This window comes from Microcebus murinus, chromosome 13, assembly GCF_040939455.1.
Source record: "Microcebus murinus isolate Inina chromosome 13, M.murinus_Inina_mat1.0, whole genome shotgun sequence".
NCBI lineage: Eukaryota > Metazoa > Chordata > Mammalia > Primates > Cheirogaleidae > Microcebus > Microcebus murinus.
Genome location: NC_134116.1, coordinates 2,049,091 through 2,068,115, shown reverse-complemented (window position 1 = coordinate 2,068,115; position 19,025 = coordinate 2,049,091).

Genomic DNA, 19,025 nt, shown 5'->3' with positions numbered 1-19,025 from the left:
GATCTGGCTGTGTCCACTCACCCAAGGGAGACGGGAAGGTAGGGTGCTGTGTGGAACTGGCTGTGTCCACTCACCCACAGGAGACTGCAGGCACGGTGCTGTGTGGAATTGGCTGTGTCCACTCACCTACGGGAGACGGGCAGGCACTGCGCTGTGTTTAACTGGCCCTTTCCTCACACCCACAGGAGACGGGCAGGAAGGGCGCTGTGTGGTACTGACTGTGTCCACACACAGATTGGAGACGGCCAGGTAGGGTGCTCTGTGGAATTGTCTGTGTCCACTCACCCACGGGAGACAGACAGGCAGGGCACGGTGTGAAACTGGCTGTGTCCACACACCCACGGGAGACGGGCAGGCTGAACGCTGTGTTGAAATGGCTGTGTCCATACACCCACGGGAGACGGGCAGGCAGCAGGCTGTGTGGAACTGGCTGTGTCCACACACCCACATGAGATGTGCAGGCTGGGCACTGTGTGGTATTGGCTGTGTCCACACACCCATGCGAAATGGGCAGGCAGAATGCTGTGTGGAACTGGCTGTGTCCACTCACCCACGGGAGATGGTCAGGCAGGGCGCTGTGTGGATCTGGCTGTGTCCAAACTCCCATGGGAGACCGTCAGGCTGGGAGCTGTCTTGAACTGGCTGTGTTCACTCAGCCATGGGAGACGGGCAAGCAGGGCCCTGTGTTGAACTGGCTGTGTGCACACACTTATGGGAGACGGGCAGGCAGGGCGCTGTGTGGAACTTGCTATGTCCACTCTTCCACTGGAGACGAACAGGCAGGGCGCTGTGTTGAAATGGCTGTGTCCACTCACCCACGGGTGACGGGCAGGCAGGGCGCCGTGTGGAACTGGCTGTGTCCACTCACCCACGGGAGACGGGCAGGCACGGCGCTGTGCGGAACTGGCTGTGTCCTCACACCCACGGGAGACGGCCAGGCAGGGTGCAGTGTGGACCTGGCTGTGTCCACACACCCACGGGAGAAGGGCAGGCACGGCGCTGTGTTGAACTGTCTCTGTCCACACAACCACCACAGACGGGAATGCTGGGTGCTGTGTGGAACCGGCTGTGTCCACTCACACATGGGATACGGGCAGGCACGGCCTTGTTTGGAACTGGCTGTGTCCACTCACATTCGGGACAGGCAGGCAGGGTGCTGTGTGGAACTGGCTGTGTCCAGTCTTGCAAGGGAGACGAGCAGACAGGGCACGGTGTGGAACTGCCTGTGTCCAAAAAGCCACGGGAGACTGGCAAGCACGGCGCAGTATGGAACTGGCTCTGTCCACTCACCTTGGGAGACGGGCAGGCTGGGTGATGTGTGAAACAGCCTGTGTCCACTCACCCACGGGAGACGAGCAGACATGGCGCTGTGTTGAACTGGCTGTGTCCACACACTCACAGGAGACGGGCAGGCAGGGCGCTATGTGGAACTGGCTGTGTGCTCACACCCATGGGAGACGGGCAGGCAGTGCGCTGTGTGGAACTGGCTGTGTCCACTCACCCACGGAAGACGGGCAGGCACGAGGCTGTGTTGAACTGGCCATGTCCTCACACCCACGGGAGACGGCCAGGCAGGGCGCAGTGTGGACCTGGCTGTGTCCACTCACCCACGGGAGAAGGGCACGCAGCATGCTTTGTGGAACTGGCTATGTCCCCTCACCCATGGGAGACGGGCAGGCAGCGCACTGTGTGGAACTGGCTGAGTCCACACACCCATGGGAGACAGGCAGGCAGGGCGCTGTGTGGAACTGGCTGTGTCCAGACACACACGGGAGATCGGCAGGCAGGACCCTGTGTGGATCCAATGTGTCCACTCACTCACGGGAAAACAGCAGGCAGGGCACTGTGTGGAACTGGCTGTGTCCACTCACCCACAGGAGATGGGCAGAAATGGCGCTGTGTTGAACTGGCTGTGTCCACACACTCACAGGAGACGGGCAGGCAGGGCGCTATGTGGAACTGGTTGTGTCCTCACACCCACAGGAGACGGGCAGGTAGTGTGCGGTGTGGAACTGGCTGTGTCCACACACCCAAGGGAGACTGGCAGGCAGGGCGCCATGTGGAACTGGCTGTGTCCACTCACCCACGGGAAACGGGCAGGCAGGGCGCATTATTGAACTGGCCGTGTCTTCCAACCCACGGGTGACGGGCAGGCAGGGCATAGTGTTGGACTGGCTGTATCCACACACCCACGGGCGACAGGCATGCTGGGTGCTGTGTGGAACTGGCACTGTCCAGACACCCACGGGAGATGGGCAGGCAGGGCGCTGTGTGGAACTGGCTATGTCCACACACCCACGGAAGACAGGCATGCAGGGCGTGGTGTTGAATTGGCAGTGCCTTCACACCCATGGGAGACGGGCAGGCAGGGCACGGTGTTGGACTGGCTGTGTCCACTCACCCATGGGAGACAGGCAGGCAGGGCGCTGTGTGAAACTGGCTGTGTCCACACACCCACAGGAGACGGGGATGCTGGGTGCTGTGTGGAACTGGCTGTGTACACTCTCCCACGGGAGACGGGAAGGCATGGCTCTGGGTGGAACTGGCTTGTCCACTCACCCACGGGAGACGGGCAGGCAGGGCGCTGTGTGGAACTTGCTATGCCCACACACCCTCGGGAGACGGGCTGCAACGGCGTATTGTTGAACTGGCCGTGTCTTCACACCCATGGGAGACAGGCAGGCAGGGCGCAGTGTTGGACTCGCTGTGTCCAGTCACACATGGGAGACGGGAAAGCAGGGAGCAGGGTGGATCTGGCTATTCCCACACAACCATGGGAGACAGGCAGGCACGGCGCTGTGTGGATCTGGCTGTGTCCACTCACCCACGGGCGACGGGCATGCTGGGTGCTGTGTGGAACTGGGAGTGTCCAGTCACCCACGGGAGACAGGCAGGCAGCGCGCTCTGTGGAACTGGCAGTGTCAACACACCCACGGGTAACGGGCAGGTACGGTGCAGTGTGGAACTGGCTGTGACCACTCACCCACGGGAGACGGTCAGGCAGGGCGCTGTGTGGATCTGGCTGTGTCCACACACCCACGGGTGACGGGCTAGCACGGTGCATTGTTTAACAGGCCGTGTCCTCACCCCCGTGGGAGACGGGCAGGCAGGGCGCGGTGTTGGACTGGCTATGTCTGCTCACCCACGGGAGACGGGAAGGCAGGTCGCTGTGTGGAACTGGCTGTATCCACACACCCACGGGCGACGGGCATGCTGGGTGCTGTGTGGAACTGGCAGTGTCCAGTCACCCAAGGGAGACGGGAAGGCTGGGCGCTGTGTGGAACTGGCTATGTCCACTCACCCACCGGAGACAGGTAGGCACGGTGCTGTGTGGAACTGGCTGTGTCCACACACCATGGGAGATGGGCAGGCAGGGCTCGGTGTGTATCTGGCTGTGTCCACACACCCACAGGAGACGAGCAGGCACGGCGCTGTGTGGAATTGTCTGTATCCACTGACCACGGGAGACAGGCAGGCAGCGCGCTCTGTGGAACAGGCTATGTCCACACACCCACGGGGGATGGGCAGGCAGGACGCGGTGTTGAACTGGCCGTGTCCTCACACCCACGGGAGACGGGCAGGCAGGTCGCTGTGTGGAACTGGCTGTGACCTAACACCCACAAGCGATGGGCATGCTGGGTGCTGTGTGGAACTGGCTGTGTCCATTCACCCACGGGAGACAGGCAGGCATGGCGCTGTTGGAACTGGCTGTGTCCACACACCCATGGGAGACGGGCAAGCAGGGCGCGGTGTGGATCTGGCTGTAACCACACACCCACGGGAGACGGGCAGGCAGGGCGCTGTGTGGAACTGGCTGTGTCCACTCACCCACGGGAGACGGGCAGGCAGGGCGCAGTGTGGAAATAGCTGTGTTCACACACCCACGGGAGACGGGCAGGTAGTGAGCTGTGTGGAACTTTCTGTGTCCACACAATCACGGGAGACGGGCAAGAAGGGCGCTGTGTTTAACTGGCTATGTCCACACACCCACGGAGGACGAGCAGGCTGGGTGCTGTGTGAAAATGGCTGTGTCCACTCACCCACGGAAGATGGGACGGAAGGGCGCTGTGTGGATCTGGCTTGTCCACTCACCCATGGGAGATGGGTAGGCAGTGCACTGTGTGGATCTGGCTGTGTACACTCACTCACAGGAGAAGGGCAGCAGGGCGCTGTGTGGAACTGGCTGTGTCCACACACCCAAGGGCGACGGGCTTCCTGGGTGCTGTTTGGAACTGGCTGTTTCCAGTCACACATGGGAGACAGGCAGACAAGTCACTGTGTGGATCTGGCTGTGTTCACACACACACGGGCGACGGGCATGCTGGGTGCTGTGTGGAACTGGCACTGTCCAGTCACCCACGGGAGACGGGCAGGCCGGGCACTGTGTGGAACTGGCTCTGTCCACTCACCCACGGGAGATGGGCAGACACAGCCCTGTACGGAACTGGTTGTGTCCACACACCCACGGGAGACGGGCAGGCCGGGCTCGGTGTGTATCTGGCTGTGTCTACACACCCATGGGAGACGGGCAGGCACGGCGCTGTATGGAACTGGCTGTATCCACTCACCACGGGAGATGGGCAGGCAGGGCGCTGTGTTAAACTGGCTGTGTCCACAAACCCACAGGAGTCGGGGATGCTGGGTGCTGTGTGGAACTTGCTGTGTCCAGTCACCCACGGGAGATGGGCACGCAGGGCACTGTGTTAAACAGGCTTTATCTACACACCCACGTAAGACGGGCTGACAGGGCGCTGTGTGGAACTTGCTGTGTCCACTCACCCATGAAAGACGGGCAGGCAGGGCGCTGTGTTGAACTGGCTGTATCAACTAACCCACAAGAGACGGACAGTCACGGTGCTATGTGGAACTGGCTGTGGCGATTCACCCACGGGAGATGGGCAGGTAGGGTGCTGTGTTGAACTGGCTGTGTCCACTCACCCATAGGAGACGGGAAGGCAGGGCGCTGTGTGGAGCTGGCTATGTCCACTCACCCATCGGAGATGGGCAGGCAGGGTGCTGGGTTGAACTGGCTGTGTCCTCTCAGCCACGGGAGACGGGCAGGCACGAAGCTGTGTGGAACTGGCTGTGTCCACACACCCACGGGAGACGGGCTGGCAGGGCACGGTGTGGATCTGGCTATGTCGACACACCCATGGGAGACAGGTTGGCACGGCGCTGTGTGGATCTGGCTGAGTCCACTCACCCACGGGAGACGGGCAGCTACCGCGCAGTGTAGAACTGGCTGTGTCCACTGACCCACGAGAGATGGACAGGCTGGGCGTTGTTTGGAATTGGCTGTGTCCACACACCCATGGGAGACGGGCTGTCAGGGTGTGGTTTGGAAACGGCTGTGTCCACACACCCATGGGAGACGTGCAGACAGGGCGTAGAGTGGAACAGGCTGTGTCCACTCACCCACCAGAGACGGGCAGGCAGGGCGCTATGTAGATCTGGCTGTGTCCACTCACCCACCGGAGATGGGAAATCACGGCACTGTGTGGATCTGGGTGTGTACACTCACCCACGGGAGATTGGCGGTCAGGACGCTGTGTTACTGGCTGTGTCCACACACCCACGGGACATGGGAAGGCAGGGCACTGGGTGGAAATGGCTGTGTCCACTCACCCATGGGAGACGGGCAGGCAGGGCGCTGTGTGGTCCAGGCTGTGTCCACTAACACACGGGAGACGGTCAGGCAGGGCGCTGTGTTGAACTCGCCGTGTCCACACACCGATGGGAGACGGGCAGACAGGGCGATGTGTGGAACTGGCTGTGTCCACACACCCATGGGAGACGGGCAGGCAGGGCGCTGTATGGAACTGGCTGTGTCCACACAGCCACGGGAGATGGGCAGGCAGGGCACTGTGTAGAACCGGCTGTGTCCACTCACCCACGGGAGACGTGCAGGCAGGGCGCAGTGTGGAACTGGGTGTGTCCACTCCCCACGGGAGATGGTCAGGCACGCCTCTGTGTGGAACTGTCTGTGTCCACTAACCCACGGGAAATGTGCAGGAAGTGCGCTCTGTAGAACTGGCTATGTCCACACACCCACGGGAGATGGGCAAGTAGTGCGCTGTGTTGAACTGGCTATGTCCACACACCCACGGAAGACCGTCAGGCAGGGTGCTGTGTTGAACTGGCTGTGTCCACTCTCCGACAAGAAACGGGCAAGAAGTGCGCTGTGTTGAACTGGCTGTGTCCACGCACCCATGGGAGATGGGCAGGCAGGGCGCTGTGTGGAACTAGCTGTGTCCACTTACCCACGGGAGACGGGCAGGCACAGTGATGTGTGTAACTGGCTATGTCCACTCACCCACTGGATACGGGCAGGCTGCGCGCTATGTGGAACTGGCTGTGTCCACACACCCATGGGAGACAGGCAGGCAGGGCACTGTGTGGAACTGGCTGTGTCCACACACCCATGGGATACGGGCAGACAGGGCGTGTGTTGAACTGGCCGTGTCCACACACTCATGGGAGATGGGAAGATAGGGCACTGTTTGGAACTGAGTGTGTCCACACAGCCACGGGAGATGGGCAGGCAGGGCGCTGTGTAGAACTGGCTGTGTCCAGTCACCCACGGGAGATGGGAAGACAGGGTGCTGTGTGGAACTGGGTGTGTCCACACACCCATGGGATACGGGCAGGCAGGACGATGGGTGGAACTGGCTGTGTCCACTCACCCACGATGGGCAGGCAGGGCGCTGTGTTGAACTGGCTGTGTCCACACACCCAAGGGAGACGGGCACCCTGGGTGCTGTGTGGACTGGCTGTGTCCACTCACCCTCGGGAGATGGGCAGGCAGGGCGCTGTGTGGAACTGGCTGTCTGGAACTGGCTGTGTCCACTCACCCGTTGGAGACGGGCAGGTAGGGTGCTGTGTGGATCTGGCTGTGTGCACACACCCATGGGAAACGGGAAGGCAGGGCGCGGTGTGGAACTGGCTGTGTCCACACACCCATGGGAGGCGGGCAGGCATGGTGCTGTGTTTAACTGGCTGTGTCCACTCACTCACTGGAGACAGGCATCCTGGGTGCTGTGTGGAACTGGCTATGTCCACACACTCACGGGAGACGGGCAGGCTGGGCACGGTGTTGGACTGTCTGAGTCCTCTCAGGCATGGGAGACGGTCAGGAAGGGTGCTGTGTGAAACTGGCTGTGTCCAGTCACACATGGGACATGGGCAGGTTGGGCGCTGTGTGGAACTGGCTGTGTCCAAACACCCAAGGAGGATGGGCAGGCAGGGCGCAGTGTAGATCTGGCTGTGTCCACACACTCACGGGAGACGGGCAGGCAGGGCACTGTTTGGAACTGGCTGTGTCCACTCACCCACAGGAGATGGGCAGGCAGGGCGCTGTGTGAAACTGGCTGTGTCCAGTCACACATGGGAGATGGGCAGGTAGGGTGCTGTGTGGAACTGGCTGTGTCCAGACACCAACGGGAGACGGGCAGGCAGGGCGCTGTGTTTAATTCGCTATGTCCACACACCCACGGGAGATGGACAGGCAGGTCTCTGGGTGGAACTGACTGTGTCCACTCACCCATGGGAGACGGGCAGGCAGGGCAATGTGTGGTCCTGGCTGTGTCCACTAACACACTGGAGACAAGCAGGCAGGGTGCTGTGTTGAACTGGCTGTGTCCACTCACCCACCGGAGACTGGCTGGCAGGGCGCTGTGTGGAATTGTCTGTGTCCAATTACCCACCGGAGACGGGCAAGCAGGGGGCTTTGTTGAACTGGCTGTGTCCTCTCACCCACGGGAGACGGGCAGGGAGTGCGCTGTGTTGAACTGGCTGAGTCCACTCACCCACTGGAGATGGGCAGACAGGGCCCTGTGTGGAACTGGCTGTGTCCACTCACCCATGGTAGACAGGCAGGCACGGCGGTGTGTGTAATTGACTGTGTCCACTCACTCATGGGAGATGGGCAGGCAGGCTGCTGTGTGGAACTGGATGTTGCCACTCACCCACGGGAGATGGGCAGGCAGGGCGCTGTGTAACTGGCTGTGTCCACACACCCACTGGAGTCAGGCAGGCAGGGTGCTGTGTTGAACTGGCTATGTCCACACACCCACGGGAGAAGGGCAAGAAGGGTGCTGTGTAGAACTGGCTGTGTCCATTCCCACGGGAGACGGGAAGGCAGGGCCCTGTGTGGAACTGGCTGTGTCCACTCATCCATAGTAGACGGGCAAGCAGTGCGCTGTGTGGAACTGGCCGTGTCTACACACCCATAGGAGACATGCAGACAGGGTGCTGTGTGGAACTGGCTGTGTCCACTCAGCCACGGGAGAAGGGCAGGCAGGGCGCTGTGTTAAACTGGCTGTGTCCACACACCCACGGGAGACGGGCAGGCCCTGTGTTGAACTGGCTGTGTCCACTCACATATAGAAGACAGGAAGACTGGGTGCTGTGTGGAACTGGCTGTGTCCACACAACCACGGGAGATGGGAGGCACGGTGCTGTGTTGGATTGGCCGTGTCCTGACTCCCATGGTAGACATGCAGGCAGGACGGTGTGTGGATCTGGCTGTTTGCACACACCAACAGGAGACTGGCAGGCAGGGCATGGTGTTGGACTGGCCCTGTCCTCAAACCCATGGGAGATGAGCAGGCAGGGTGCGATGTTAGACTGGCTGTGTCCACACACCCACGGGAGACGGGCAGGCAGGACGCAGTGTGGATCTGGCTATTTCCACACACCCACGGGAGACGGGCAAGATCAGCACTTTATGTAACTGGCCGTGTCTACTCACACACTGGAGACGGGCAGTCAGGGCGCTGTGTTGAACTGGCTGTGTCCACACCACCAAAGGAGACAGGCAGGGAGGGCGCTGTGTGGAACTGGCAGTGTCCACTCACCCATGGGAGACAGGCAAGGAGGGCGCTGTGTGGAAATGGCTGTGTCCACTCACTCTCTCAAGATGGGCAGGCAGGGCACTGTGTGGAACGACCTGTGTCCACTCACCCACGGGAGACGGGCAGGCACAGCGCTGTGTGTAATGGCTCTGTCCACTCAACCACTGGAGACGGGCAGTCAGGGCACTGTTTGGAACTGGCTGTGTCCACTCACCCACTGGATATGGGCAGGCTGGGCCCTGTGTTGAACTGGCTGTGTCCACACACCTACGGGAGATGGGCAGGCTGGGCGCTGTGTTGAACTCACTGTGTCCACACACCCACGGGAGACGGGCATTCAGGGCGCTGTGTGGAACTGGCTGTGTACACTCACCCTCGGAAGACGGGCAGGCAGGGCGCTGGTTGGAACTGGCTGTGTCCACACCACCATGGGAGACGGCAGGCAGAGCACTATGTGGAACTTGCTGTGTCCACTCACCCAGGGGAGACGGGCAGGCAGGGTGCTGTGTGGAACTGGGTGTGTCCACTCACCCACAGTAGACGTGCAGGCAGGGCGCTTTGTGGGACTGGCTCTGTCCACTCACTAACTGGAGACCGGAAGGCAGGGTGCTGTGTGGAACTAGTTGTGTCCAACACCCACGGGAGATGGGGAGGCACCGTGCTGTATGGAAATGGCTGTGTCCACTCACCCACTGGAGACGGGCAGAAAGGGCGCTGTGTGGAAATTGCTGTTTCCACTCACCCATGGGAGATGGGCAGCCAGGGCACTGTATGGAACTGGCCGTGTCCACACACCCATGGGCGACGGACAAAGGGCGCTGTGTGGAACTGGCTGTGTCCACTCACCCACAGGATACAGGCAGGCAGGGCACTGTGTGGAACTGGCCTTGTCCATTCCCCCACGGGAGAGGGGCAGGCACAGCGCTTCGTGAAACTGGCTGTGTCCACTCACCCACGGGAGATGAGAAGGCAGGGTGCTGTGTGGAGCTGGTTGTTTCCACTCACACACGGGAGACGGGCAGGCACGGCGCTGTGTGGAACTGGGTTTGTCCACTCACCCACGGGACACGGGCATGTAGGGTGCTGTGTTGAACTGGCTTTGTCAACGCCCCCACTTAGGAGGGCAGGCAGGTCGCAGGGTTGAACTGGCTGTGTCCACTCACCAATGGGAGACGGGCAGGCAGGGCACTGTGTGGAACTGGCAGTGTCCAAGAACCCACGAGAGACGGGCAGGCACGGCACTGTGTGGAACTTGCTGTGTCCACACACCCAAGGGAGACGGGCAGGCAGGGTGCTTTGTGCATCTGGCCGTGTCCACTCACCCACGGCAGATGGGCATGCAGGGCGCTGTGTTGAACTGGCCCTGTCCACTCACCCACGGGGGATTGGCAGGCTGGGCGATGTGTTGTACTGGCTGTGTCCACACACCCACGTGAGACGAGCAGGCACGGCACTGTGTTTAACTGGCCGTGTCCTCACACCAACAGGAGATGGGCAGGCAGGGCACTGTGTGGAACTGGCTGTTTCCACTCACACATAGGACATGGGCAGCTAGGGTGCTGTGTTGAACTGGCTGTGTCTACAAACCAACAGAGACGGGCAGGCAGGGCGCTGTGTGGAACTGGCTGTTTCCACTCACCCAGGGGAGAAGGGCAGGCATGGCGTGGTGTGGAACTGGCTGTGTCAACTCACCCATGGGAGACAGGCAGGTAGGGTGCTGTGTGGATCTGGCTGTGTCCACACAACCATGGGAGATGGGAAGGCTAGGTGCTGTGTTGAACTGGCTGTGTCCACTCACCCACGTGCGAGGTGTCGGCAGGGCGTCGTTTGGAACTGGCTATGTCCACAAACCCACGGGAGACGGGCAGGCAGTGCGCTGTGTGGAACTGGCTGTGTCAACACACCCACTGGAAACGGGCAGGAAGGGTGCTGTGTGGAACTGGCTGTGTCCACTCACCCAAGGGAGACGGGTCGGCAGGGCGCGGTGTGGAACTTGCTGTGTCAACTCAACCACGGGAGACAGGCAGGCAGGGCTCTGTGTGGTCCTGGTTGTGTCCACTAACACATGGGAGACAGGCAGGCAGTGTGCTGTGTTGAACTGGCTGTGTCCACTCACCCACTGGAGACTGGCTGACAGGGCGCTGTGTTGAACTGGCTGTGTGACTCACCCACGGGAGACGGGCAGGCAGTGCGCTGTGTTGAACTGGCTGAGTCCAATTACCCACTGGAGATGGGCAGACAGGGCCCTGTGTGGAACTGGTTGTGTCCTCTCACCCACGGCAGACAGGAAGGCACGGCAGTGTGTGTAATTGGCTGTGTCCACTCACCCATGGGAGATGGGAAGGCAGGCTGCTGTGTGGAACTGGATGTTTCCACTCACCCACGGGAGTTGGGCAGGCAGGGCGCTGTGTAACTGGCTGTGTCCACACACCCACTGGAGTCGGACAGGCAGGGTGCTGTGTTGAACTGGCTATGTCCACACACCCACGGGAGAGGGGAAGAAGGGCGCTGTGTACAACTGGCTGTGTCCACTCCCACATGAGATGGGCAGGCAGGGCGCTGTGATTAACTGGCCGTGTCCACACACCCATGGGAGACGGGCAGGCAAGGCCCTGTGTGGAACTGGCTGTGTCCACTCATCCAAGGTAAACGGGCAGGCAGGTCGCTGTGTGGAACTTGCCATGTCCACACACCCATGGGAGATGGGCAGGCTGGGTGCTGTGTGGAACTGGCTGTGTCCACACACCCATGGAAGATGGGCAGGCAGGGCGCTGTGGGGAACTGGCTGTGTCCACTCACCCATGGGAGAAGGGTAGGCAGGGTGCTGTATTGAAATGGTTGTGTCCACTCACCCAAGGGAGATGGGCAAGCAGGGCGCTGTGTTGATCTGGCTGTGTCCACTCACCAACGGGAGACGGGCAAGCACGACGCTGTGTGGAACTGTCTGTTCCTCACACCCACGGTAGATGGGCAGGCAGGGTGCAGTGTGGAACTGGCGGTGTCCACTCACCATCGGGAGACAGGGAGGCAGAGCGCGGTGTGGAATTGGCTGTGTCCACTCACCCACGGAAGACGAGCAGGTAGGGTGCTGTGTGGATCTGGCTGTGTCCACACACCCATGGGAGATAGGCAGGCTGGGTGCTGTGTTGAACTGGCTGTGTCCATTCACCCACGGTAGATGGGCAGGCAGGGCGCTGTGTGGATCTGGCTGTGTGCACTCACTCACTGGAGACGGGCAGGCAGGGCGCTGTGTGGAACTAGCTGTGTCCACTCTCCCACGGGAGATGGGCAGGCACAGTGCTGTATGTAACTGGTCGTGTCCACTCACCCACTGGAGACAGGCAGTCAGGATGCTATGTGGAACTTGCTGTGTCCACTCACCCACTGGAGATGGGCAGGCAGGGCGCTGTGTTGAACTGGCAGTGTCCACACACCCCCGGGAGACGGGCAGGCTGGGTGCTGTGTGGAACTGGCTGTGTCCACACACCCACGGGAGACGAGCATACAGGGCGTTGTGTGGAACTGGCTGTGTCCACTCACCCTCGGAAGATGGGCAGGCAGGGCGCTGTGTTGAACTGGCCATGTCCACACACCCATGGGAGGCGGGCAGACAGTGCGCTGTGTGGACCCGGCTGTGTCCACACTACCAGAGGAGACAGGCAGGTAGGGCGCTGTGTGGAACTGGCTGTGTCCACTCACCCACGGGAGACTAGCAGGCAGGGAGCCGTGTGGAATTGGCTGTGTCCACTCACTCTCTGGAGACGGGCAGGCAGGGCGCTGTGTGGAACGAGCTGTGTCAACTCACCGATGGGAGACGGGCAGGTACGGCGCTGTGTGTAACTGGCTGTGTCCACTAACGCACTAGAGACGGGTAGTCAGGACGTTGTTTGGAACTGGCTATGTACAATCACCCACTGGATAAGGGAAGACAAGGCACTGTGTTGAACTGGCTGTGTCCACACACCCATGGGACACGGGCATAGTGGGCGCTCTGTGGAACTGGCTGTGTCCACTCATCCACGGAAGATGGGCAGGAAGGGCACTGTGTTAAACTTGCCGTGTCCACACACCGATGGGAGACGTGCACACTGGGCGATCTGTGGAATTGGCTGTGTCCACACACCCACAGGAGACGGACAGGCAGGACGCTGTGTGGAACTGGCTGTGTCCACACAGCCACGGGAGACGGGCAGGCAGGGCCCTGTGTTCAACTGGCTGCGTCCACTCACATATAGAAGACAGGAAGGCTGGGTGCTGTGTGGAACTGGCTGTGTCCACACACCCACGGGAGACGTGCAGGCAGGGGGCTGTGTGGAACTGGCTGTGTCCACTCACCCACGGGAGACGTGCAGGCACGAGGCTGTGTGGAACTGGGTGTGTCCAATCCCCAACGGGAGACGGGCAGGCACGGCGCTGTGTGGAACTGGCTGTGTCCACTCACCCACGGTAAACGGGCAGGAAGTGCACTGTGTTCAACTGGCTATGTCCACAAACCCATGGGAGATGGGCAAGTAGTGAGCTGTCTTGAACTGGCTGTGTCCACACACCCATTTGAGACCAGCAGGCAGGGCGCTGTGTTGAATTGGCTGTGTCCACTCTCAGAGAAGAAACAGGCAGGAAGTGCGCCGTGTTGAACTGTCTGTGTCCACACACCCATGGGAGGTCGGCAGGCACGGTGCTGTGTGGAACCGGCTGTGTCCACACACTCTCTGGAGACGGGCAGGCAGGGTGCTGTGTAGAACTAGCTGTGTCCTCTCACCCACGCTAGACGGGCCGGCCCAGTGCTGTGTGTAACTGGCTGTGTCCACTAACCCACTAGAGACGGGCACACAGGGCGCTGTGTGGAACTGGCTGTGTCCACACACCCACGGGAGACGGGCAGACACAGTGCTGTGTGTAACTGGCTGTGTCTACTCACCCAATGGAGACGGGCAGTCAGGGCGCTGTGTGGAACTGGCTGTGTCCACACACCCATGGGATACGGGCAGACAGGGCGCTGTGTTGAACTGGCCGTGTCCACAAACTCATGGGAGACAGGAAGACAGGGTGCAGTTTGGAACTGGGTGTGTCCACACAGCCACGGGAGACGGGCAGGCAGGGTGCTGTGTGCAACTGGCTGTGTCCACTCACCCACGGGAGACGGGCAGGTGGGGTGCTGTGTGGATCTGGCTGTGTCCACACACCCTTGGGAGACGGGCACGTTGGGTGCTGTGTGGAACTGGCTGTGTCCACACACCCACGGGAGATGGGCAGTCAGGGCCCTGTGTGTAACTGGCTGTGTCCACTAACCCTCTAGAGACGGGCAGTCAGGGCCCTGTGTGGAATTGGCTGTGTCCACTCACCCAATGGAGATGGCAGGAATGGCGCTGTGTTTAACTGGCGTGTCCACACACCCAAGGATACGGGCAGACTGAGCGCTGTGTGGAACTGGCTGTGTCCACACACCCATGGGATATGGGCAGACAGGGCGCTGTGTTGAACTGGCCGTGTCCACACACTCATGGGAGACAGGAAGACAGGGTGCAGTTTGGAACTGGGTGTGTCCACACAGCCACTGGAGACGGGCAGGCAGGGTGCTGTGTGTAACTGGCTGTGTCCACTCACCCAAGGAAGATGGGCAGGCAGGGCACTGTGTGGAACTGGCTGTGTCTACTCACTCACTGGAGACCTGCAGGCAGGGTGCTGTGTGGAACTAGCTGAGTCCACTCACTCATGGGAGATGGTCAGGCACGGCGCTGTGTGGAACTGGCTGTGTCCACCTACCCATTGGAGACGGGCAGTCAGTCGCTATGTGGAACTGGCTGTGTCCACACTCCCACGGGTAATGGGCATACAGGGCACTGTGTGGAACTGGCTGTGTCAACTCACCCACGGAATACGTGCAGGCAGGGTGCTGTGTTGAACTGGCTGTGTCCACACACCCATGGGAGACGGGCAGACAGGGCGCTTTGTGGAACTAGCTGTGTCCACTTAGCCACGGGAGAGGGGCAGGCACGGCGCAGTCTGGAACTGGCTGTGTCCTCTCACCCACTGGAGTCGGGTAGTCAGCACGCTGTATGGAAATGGCTGTGTCCACTCACCCTCTGATGATGTGCAGGCAGGGCGCTGTGTTGACCTGTCTATGTCCACACACCCATGAAAGACGGGCATACAGGGTGCTGTGTGGAACTAGCTGTGTCCACTCACCCACGGAAGACGGACAGGCATGGCGCTGTGTGGAACTGGGTGTGTCCACTCACCCACGGGAGACGGGCAGGTAGGGTGCTGTGTTGAACTGGCTTTGTCAACACCCCCACTCTAGACGGGCAGGCAGGGCACAGGGTTGAACTGGCTGTGTCGACTCACCCACGGGAGACGGACAGGCAGGACACTGTGTGGAACTAGCTGTGTCCACACACCCACGAGTAGATGGGAAGGCAGGGTGCTTTGTGCATCTGGCTGTGTCCACTCACCCACGGGAGACGGGCAGGCAGGGCGCTGTGTGGAACTGGCTGTGTCCACTCACCCACAGGAGACAGGCAGGCAGGGCGTGGTGTGGAACTGACTGTGTCAACTCACCCACGGAATACGGGCTGGTAGGGTGCTGTGTGGATCTGGCTGTGTCCACACACCCATGGGAGATGGGCAGGCTGGGTGCTGTGTTGAACTGGCTGTGTCCACTCACCCACGGCAAGCGGCAGGCAGGGCATGGTGTTTAACTGGCTGTGTCCACACACCCACGGGAGATGGGCAGACAGGGCGATGTGTGGATCTGACTGTGTCCACTCACTCACTGGAGATGGGCAGGCAGGGCACTGTGTGGAACTAGCTGTGTCCACTCTCCCACGGGAGACGGGCAGGATCAGTGCTTTATGTAACTGGCCGTGTCTACTCACACACTGGAGACAGGCAGTGGGTGCTGTGTTGAAATGGCTGTGTCCACACCACCAAAGGAGACAGGCAGGTAGGGCGCTGTGTGGAACTGGCAGTGTCCACTCACCCATGGGAGACGGGCAAGGAGGGCGCTGTGTGGAACTGGCAGTGTCCACTCACCCATGGGAGACGGGCAAGGAGGGCGCTGTGTGGAAATGGCAGTGTCCACTCACTCTCTCAAGATGGACAGGCAGGGCACTGTGTGGAACGAGCTGTGTCCACTCACCCACGGGAGACGGGCAGGCACAGCGCTGTGTGTAACTGGCTCTGTCCAATCAACCACTGGAGACGAGCAATCAGGGTGCTGTTTGGAACTTGATGTGTCCACACACCCAAGGGAGACTGGCAGGCAGGGCGCCGTGTGAAACTGGCTGTGTCCACTCACCCACGGGAAACGGGCAGGCAGGGCGCTGTGTTGAAGTGGCTGTGTCCACTCACCCATGGGAGACGGGCAGGCAGGGCGCTGTGTGGATCTGGCTGTGTCCACTCACCCACGGGAGACCGGCAGGCAGGGTGCTGTGTAAGTGGCTGTGTCCACACACCCACTGCAGACGGGCAGCCAGGATCCTGGGTTGTACTAGCTGTGTCCATACACCCACAGGAGACGGGATGGCAGGGCGCTCATGGAACCTCCTGTGTCCACACACCCATGGGAGATTGGCAGGCAGGGCGCTGTGTGGAATGGGCTGTGTCCATTCACTGACGGGAGACGGGCAGGCTGGCTGCTGTGTGGAACTGGCTGTGTCCACACACCCACGGGAGACAAACAGGTCGGGCGCTGTGTGGAACTGGCTGTGTCCACACACCCACAGAGGTGGGCATGCTGGGTGCTGTGTGGAACTGGCTGTGTCCACTGACCCATAGGAGACGGGCAGGCAGGGCGCTGTGTGGAACTGGTTGTTTCCACTCACCCACGGGAGACAGGCAGGCACGGCGCTGTGTCAAACTGGCTGTGTCCACTCACCCAGGGGAGACGGGCAGACACGGCGTTGTTTGGAACTGGCTGTGTCCACACACCCACAAGAGACGGGCAGGCACGGCACTGTGTTTAACTCGCTGTGTCCACACACCCACGGGAGATGGGCGCTGTGTGGAATTGGCTGTGTCCACTCACTTATGGGAGACAGGCACCAGGGCGCTGTGTAGAACTGGCTGTGTCCACTCACGCAACGGAGACAGGCGGGAAGGGTGCTGTGTGGAATTGGCTGTGACAACACACCCGTGGGAGCTGGGCATGCAGGGCGCTGTGTGGAACTTGCTCTGTCCACTCACCCAAGGGAGATGGGCAGGTAGGGTGCTATGTGGAACTGGCTGTGTCCACTCACCCACAGGAGATGGGAGGCACGGTGCTGTGTGGAACTGGGTGTGTCCACTCATCCACGGGAGACAGGCAGGCACGGTGCTGTGTTTAACTGGCCGTTTCCTCACACCTATGGGAGACCCGCAGGAAGGGCGCTGTGTGGAACTGTCTGTGTCAACACACCGATGGGAGACGGCCAGGTAGCGTGCTGTGTGGAATTGTCTGTGTCCACTCACCCATGGGAGACAGACAGGAAGGGCGCTGTGTGGAACTTGATGTGTCCACACACCCACGGGAGACGGGAAGTCTGGGTGCTGTATTGAAATGGTTGTGTCCACACACCCACGGGAGACGGGCATGCAGGGTGCTGTGTGGAACTGGTTGTTTCCACTCACCCACGGGAGACGGTCAGGCTGGGCGTTGTTTGGAACTTGCTGTTTCCACACACCTATGGGAGAAGGCAGACAGGTCGCTGTGTGGAACTGGCTGTGTCCACTCACCCAGGGGAGACGGGCAGGTAGGGTGCTGTGTTGAACTTGTTGTGCCACACACCCACGGAGACAGGCAGGCAGGGCGCCGTGTGGAACTGGCTGTGCCACACACCCACGGGAGACGGGCAGGCAGGGCGCTCTGTGGAACTGGCTATGTTCCCTCACCCATGGAAGATGGGCAGGCAGGGCGGTGTGTGGAACTGGCTGAGTCCACACACCCATGGGAGACGGGCAGGCAGGGCGCTGTGTGGAACTGGCTGTGTCCAGACACACACGGGAGACAGGCAGGCAGGGCGCTGTGTTGAACTGGCTGTGTCCACTGACCCACAGGAGATGTGCATGTTGGGCGGGGTGTGCAACTGGCTGTGTCCACACACTCACGGGTTAGTGGTAGTCAGTGCGCTGTGTGGAACTGGCTGTATCCAGACACTCATGGGAGACGGGCAGTCAAGGTGCTGTGTGGAACTGGCTGTGTCCACTCACCCATGGGAGACGGGCAGGAAGGGCCCTGTGTGGATCTGGCTGTGTCCACTCACCCAGGGGAGACGGGCAAGCAACGCGCTGTGTGGAACTGACTGTGTCCACTCACACTCGGGAGACGGGCAGGCAGGGCGCTGTGTGGAACTGGCTGTGTCCAGACACACATGGGAGACGGGCAGGCAGGGCCTTGTGTGGATCTAACTGTGTCCACTCACCCACGGGAGACAGGCAGGCAGGGCGCTGTGTGAAACTGGCTGTGTCAACTCACCCACGGTAGACGGGCCGCACAGCGCTGTGTGTAATTGGCTGTGTCCACTCACCCATGGGAGACGGGTGGGCAGGGCAATGTGTGGAACTGACTGTGTTTACACAGCCATGGGAGACGGGCAGGCCGGGTGCTGTGTGGAACTGGCTGTGTCCACTCACCCAGGGGAGATGGGCACTCAGGGTTCGTTGTGGAATTGGCTGTGTCCAATCACCAACAGGAGATGGGTAGGCAGGGCGCTGTGTGGAACTGGCTGTGTCCACTCACGCACTACAGACGGGCAGGCAGGGCGCTGTGTCGAACTGGCTGTGTCCACTCACCAACGGGAGACGGGCAGGTAGTGCGCTGTGTTTCACTGGCTGTGTCCACTCACCCACTGGAGATGGGCAGGCAAGGCGCTGTTTGGAACTGGCTGTGTGCACTCACCCACGGGAGACGGGCAGGTAGAGCACTGTGTTTCACTGGCTGTGTCCAATCACCCACTGGAGATGGGCACTCAGGGTGCTGTGTGAAACTCGCTGTGTCCACACACCCACGGGAGATGGGCAGGCAGGGTGCTGTGTGGAACTTAGTGTGTCCACCCACCCATGGAAGACGGGCAGGCAGGGCGCTGTGTTGAACTGGCTGTGTCCACACACTCACGGGAGACGGAGAGGCAGGGCGCTCGGTTGAACTGGCATTGTCCACTCACACACGGCAGGTGGGCATGCAGGGCGCTGTGTTGA